Source organism: Coloeus monedula (assembly GCF_965178545.1).
Source record: "Coloeus monedula genome assembly, chromosome: 8".
Lineage (NCBI taxonomy): Eukaryota > Metazoa > Chordata > Aves > Passeriformes > Corvidae > Coloeus > Coloeus monedula.
The window spans coordinates 19,029,074-19,035,567 of NC_138788.1; positions in this window are offsets into that span (position 1 = coordinate 19,029,074).

Sequence of the window (6,494 nt, forward strand, 5' to 3'; positions counted from 1 at the left end):
ACTGTGAAATGAACTGCTGCTGTGCCAAGAAATGTATGGCATGCAGGCACAGAGAGGGGTGAAAGATCTGCAGGTCTGGATGAGAAGAGAGTGGGGAGGGAGGAGTGTTGCAAAGGCCTGTGTGCACACCTCTGTGTACAGCACTTGTGGGCGGGGGGGTGAATTCAGGCATGGGTGGGAGCACTTGGCCAGGATGCTGGGAATGGGGCATGGGTAGGTAGACTTCCAGGGAGGAGTGCAAGTTGTTCCCTTTGTATTGCACATTGGTTTAGATGCTGGTGTTGCTCTTCTGGCTTTTTGGATCATGGAGGCTCTGGAGGTAGGAACAGCATTTCATGTGCAGCAGACACCGTTTTGCCTCTGCCTTGTTACTAAGAGCCCCAGCAGTTGGGATACCTTTATGTGCAGATGAGAACTGAAGCAGAGCTGTGGACGAGGAAGGGCACTGAAAGTACCATCTACAAGAGAGAAAAATTGGTCTGTTTTAAGTTCTGCGGGTAAATATTGTTCTTCCTGCTTCAGTCAATACTCTGCAATTCTGTTTGTGTTTGAGCTAAATTATTGTTTTTTAAAATAAACTTATATTCTTTCTCCTGTGTGGCAGTTCTCCGGTCTTGGTTTAATGTGAACCTGTGATTCCTGTGACAGGAAGTCGTTCAAGCAAGATTAAAGTGCTTTTTCTCTCTCATTACTGCTGCTATGGTCTCCACATACCCCCATCAGCAATTTTTTGGCCTTTCTGCAGGCTTTCGTGCAGTGCCTTCCCTCCTCTGCCTTCATGTGGCACACACCCATGCCCATAGCATCTCCAAACCTGTGATGAAAGAAAAATCTGGGACAGATGTAAGTGCCAGGACCACAGGATGAGCAGCCAATAGCTCAGAGAGCTGGTCATAGGCAGTGGGCCATACACCATATTTATAGAAGCAGCAAGCTCTGCCCTTTCTGAAGAAAAAGGAAATGCCTGCTCATTTTGATGTGAATAGACAATACTGTTGCCCCACATGGGACATGGTCTGGAGTGATACCTAATGTGTTTTTACTCACCTTGGACTCTAAGGCAAACCTAATGGGTGCAGTTGTACAATCTGTGCACAGCATTGTCTGATGGTCCCACTGCCAGTGCTCCACACTGAGGATCAAGGGCTCTGCTCCGTGCTCCCACTGGGGCCACTGCAGTGCTGGCATGAGTTGGAGAGTAACCTCACTGCCACAGCTACCCTCGCTGGTGGTTCTAGGCTCTGACCTTGCTTGCTGTTCCATGTGTTTCTATATGCAACCTGTTAAACAATAGTTTGGCTGGGCTTCTAGGATGCTGTAGGTTGGGATAGTGCCTGTCTCTGAATTGGGGGCTCTTCTGAGGCCAGGCAGTGCTGTCTTCCCTCCCCAACCCTCAGGTTGCAGAGGGGCGAACATGACTTTGAACGACCTATCAGCCTTGCTCTGTAGCAGCCCTTTGTGGCTTCATTCCCTCTGAGCTGAGGATGTGGAGCCTAATAGTTCCCAATGGGAGGCAGAGGGAGGTCAGAGCACAGTGCTAATAGATATTAGGGGAAAAATGGGTATTGTAGGTTAGTAGTAAGAGCACTGCCTGCCTGGCACCTTTCTGTCTGCAAGTTGAAATTCAGAAGTTGATGGGATTTGGGGTTTATTTTTAGATAAAAAAGAGATATTGCCCCAAGTTTTCAGCATTCTTGCCTGTTGCCAGTTGCACTATGGTGACCTTGTTGTCATCTCCTAGCAGATGAATTTGGACAAGGGGGTGGAGGTGGGGCATTTTGTCATCTCTGAGGTGGAAGAAGGAGATCATTAATGCTGCCTACGTGAGAGTTTGTATGTTTAGATTAGGCTGAATATAGCAAAAGAGTTGGCAAGCTTGCAGCTTGGCTGGATTGTTTTGAACTTGGAAAAATAAAAAGAGGGAGAGGACAAACACGCCATGTTTGCAAACTGACAAACATGTACACCAACAGAGGCACTGTGGCCTGATAAGGACAGAGACCTGCACATTGCTTTGTTTGCAAGCAAAAGAGCAGAGAGAAATATTTAGGACCCAAAAGCCTGTGTGGGGTTAAAAAAATGTGAGTCTATTTTCCTATGCTTCCTTCTTGCTATTCACAACTTCAGAAAGAAGTTCAAGCAAGCACCACATGCAGCATTAGCATGTTGTCTCCTATCAGATATGCTCTTAACTTCTTGAACTTCTCATGGCTGCTTTCATTCCCACAGGTATTGCAGAGTTAGGAGGCATGTCTATCGAGAGAGTCAAGATATATATTAAAGTCTATTAAAAAATGATTCCACAATTTGGTGACAACTCCTTCTAATGGAGTAAAGCACTAACCTGCCCAAGGACCCTGTGAGTAAAAAGTGGGCATTCAAAAAGCACCCCTGAAGTAAAGAGTCTTCCCTAGGAAAAGCTGTGTACTGGCTTAGAAATTGTCAGGAGCCATTCTTTAAGTTATAAGGTGGTTTTACAAAAATATTTCAATATACTCATTATACTTTTTAAAGATGAAGGCTCCTCTAGATTTTCCAGATTTATTCCTGTCCTCTGTAAATCTTTTCCTATTAAACACATAGCTTTCTCTCTTTTCTCCTTGCTATTCTTTCAGTCTTGAATACAGAAGAAAAGTATAACAAGGCCTTAAGCTAGTTATTAAGTTAAATTAGGAATAATGAGTAGCCTGTCACACACATTAAAAGCCACGGTGGGGGAAGGGATGTAGGTGAGCTTTATCCTTCATGCAGCTCTCCCTTCAGCTCAGTCCCTGATCTCTGGGCACAGGGCCTGCAGTTTCAGACTGCCCTGCCTGTCATAGGTACTGAGGCACAGACGCAGGGCTGTGGTGTAACTTGGAAAATTAAAAAATTGAAACTGTGGTTTATGAGGCAGAAAGCAGGGATCAAGCTTCTTTTTTTTTTTTGGCCTTCTTCCCCCCCCCCCCCCCCCCCAAGAAAAAGTAGGACGTGAGTCAATACTTTTCAGAAGACTGAAGAGGCCTCACCCAAGAGCTGTAACCCCAGCTGAGCTGTGCACAGGGCACAGCTGCCTTCTGCCCTGCTCCTGGTAGGGCAGAGGGATCTTGAGCAGGTTCCAGCAACACCCCCAGTCTTGCTGCTGCGTGCGGATCTCCCTGCAAGGGCCCCGAGTGGCTCCAAGTGCGGCAGGGAGGTGTTTGGGGCACGCTTGAGCCAGCTTTTCTGGTTCACCCGGCCCCACAGCTCCTCACAAAACTTCTCTGAGTGAGGCACGGCAGCCCTGTGACTGGGAGCCATCCCGGCTTGGAAACACGCTGGGTTTGCAAATGAATGTTTTTTTCCAGGTGATGGCTGCGCAGCTCTTCCCAAACCCTAGGCTACGGGCACCTCCTTGTGGGAAACAGGGAAGGGGTGAAGCCACACACTCGCATGGCTCCTCTCCTTAGCCAAGTGCCAGTGGCTGCAGCATTGCTGGAGCACGCAGCGGGGCCTGACACTGCCTCGGAGGCTGCTCCCCTGAAGGACTTTGCAACCAGCTCATAAACTACTGCTGCTGCAGCCTCAGTGTTGGCTTTGGAAGGGTCCCCGCACACCAACCACTGGCAGCATCTCCACAGGAGAATCTGGCTGTGGGCTGCAGAAGGGCCGCATCAATTCCGTATCTGGTTTTTCCGGCCGAGTAAGGTGGCGGCACCAAACCGACAACAAAATGTGGCTAAATAAAGAGGAGCCGTCGCCCTCTACAGGTGAGTGTGAAGTCGCTCCATCTGGCAGAGGACAGCGGAGAGAATACGATGATTTTTACTTACCCACCGTATAGTGACAGTGAGCAAAGAGCACCTCTGTGACAAGAACCTCTTCCCTTTGCCTGTGCATGGCTCAGCATCAGCCTCTCATCTCTGCCTGTGGGTATCTCCCTCATGGCCCCCATGCACCTCTCTGATGCTCTTGAGAGTGTGGGCAATGCTTTTCTCTGATGCTTCCACATAACAAGCATCTCCCACAGAGGAAGGCTACAAGCCAAGCTCTGCAAGTCCCCAGTCCCCAGCAGTGGCCATTTGCCACTGAGACCACTGTTGGAGCAAGCTAGTCCCTCTGTCCCCACCAGGGCCTCCTTGGGGCTGTGTCATGGCAAGTGGAACTGCACAGCGATTCCTGAAAGCAGTGCAATGGAAAGCAGCTTTCTCCCAGGTACTCAGGCAAGGCATGATCTCAAAAACCAGAAATGCCCATGGTCCCTTCCAAGCTGTGCTTTTGGAAGGGCTTTCCAAATCCTTGCAAACACCAAGGAGACATTACACACCAGCTGGGAGCTGGGCACTATGTCTTTCAGGACAGCTGAGGGCAGCCAATCAGTCCAAATATCTGACCGATTTCTCAGGATGCAGAAAGCTCCTCCCTTCTCTCTCAGCCTCTTCCCTCTCACTCAGGGACTGCTGCTAAGATGCTTCCCCCTCTCCATCTGAGTTCACTTACTCCCATCAGGACCACTCCACCTGCTGCTATAAAAGACTCTGGGTGGGATGCAGCTGGGACCACTTACTTTTTAGGTTCTTACACCTGCTTTCTGTGGTGTCCATTGTAGGAATGGCTCTGTAGCAATCTTTTTAAGGAAAACGTTTGAATTATTTTTTAGTAATACATCTGTGCTAGTGCTATGGTAGTGATGCTGCTGACTAACCTAATCCCATCTCCTTTGACTTCAGTTGTAACCATTTCTATAAGGTAAGTTCTTCCAAGATCAAACCATGTGCTGATGTAAAACTCAGCTATTTTAACAAAGAGCTTTGCAGAGTTGAGTTTTCTTCTGTTGTTGGCAATCCTGGAAAACCAGAGGGATCCTGCTTGATTGTGAAGAGGTGTAAGTGTGGTTATAGTGATATGCAGAACCATTTATCTGTAGTTCAAAGGAAGTTGGTTTTGAGAAATCCAAGATAATATGGAAGGTTGGAAGAATTATTGAAAACAGAATGGTATGGTTAACAAGGCCAACAGCAGCCCTACATATCTGGTGTTTGCTCTTAGGACAGTATGTCAGTAAACAGAAAAATAATACCCAAAGCATTATTGAAAACAACACAGATTAGCCTGTGTATCTTGCTGGGGAAAAAAGAAAAAGAAATAACATTACACAAGAACTTGTTGTTCTGCAACACAGGGAAAATCCTGTGTTATAATGGAAATAGAGTTCATCAGATGCTTTGGATGGAGTTGAACTTCAGTGGCCTTCCTGCAAATCTTTGGGTAAGGTGATCTATCAGTTCAGGCAGTAGTAATGCTAGATTTTGGGCTCTAGGCAGGGAAATATTAAAGGCTATGACCTGAATCCACCAGTGATCTACATGGACTAGTATTAAGGACAGTCTTTTAAGCTAAGCTAACTGGTAAGGAGGATTGAATGGTTAATTTTCATTAAAACTAAACAGGTAAGCAGCTGAGGGCCTTGGCAAGAATAAAAAACAAAACTGATAAAAGCTGATCTCAAAAACCCTGCCTGTAGTTTGGGCTACAAAGTGGGGAGGAGCTGAAAAACTGCAGACCTTTTGGCCAGCATGGAGACACCTTTCACAGTTGGGTGTTTGGATTGCGTCCCATCCACCTTTTGTCAGGACTGCCCAGTAGCAAAAAGAATGAGCACCTGTACTGTAAGAAGAGGTTGGGTCTGATCAGGGAAGTTGGATTACAGTAAGCTTTGTAAAAAATGGGTTGAAAAAAGCCCAAATGCCAAACAAAGGCTTGAAGACTCTTCTCCTTGCAGTCATACCTTGCTAACCAAGGAGTCCTCTGACTGTATTAGTTCAGAGCTGGGTAAAGGAGTGTGGGTTCTTATTATCAGGACTTTCCAAAGAAGTTTCACAAAGGGTTCTCCAAAAAGCTGCAAAAAAGACACAAGTAACTGGTGGTGACAATCCAAGCTTTAGTGGGAATCAAAACAGTCTCAAGGCAGAACCAAGTAGAATGAATGCTCATTAATTTAGTTTTGTTAAAAAGCAGAAACAAACACTTTCTGCTGGGGTTAGAGGAATAGCATTTAAATCCCACTTCTGTAGCTGGGGGGTTTTATAAAACAAAGCTCTGAGCTTTGATTTTGTGCTCTCAACTTTGTCTGAGGTTGGCAAATTTGCCTGGACTCTACAGTCTTGATAGACTTCAGGCAGAGGAAAGAGATGATATTTTGTGCATGTCTGGTGTTGGTGTAACTTCTGCTAACTATGACAGCAGATTATTCAACTGGGGACTGGAGCACAAGAATGACTGAGTGGAGAGGGGCCAACATAGAGCCATTGGCAAAGTCTGGCTGTGAATGACCCTGGGGCAATTTTGCTTAGTTTAGCAAAGCAGAAGATGCTTTGTATTTTTGAGAATGCAGAGTGAAGAGCTCTTACACACCATGACCAGTGTAGGCAACAGCTCACATTGGCAATATCATCAATGCAATAATGTTGTTATTGTGCAGTGGTTTATTTTACTCTTATTTAAAGCACAGGACCAGGTCTGAGAAATACTGAATG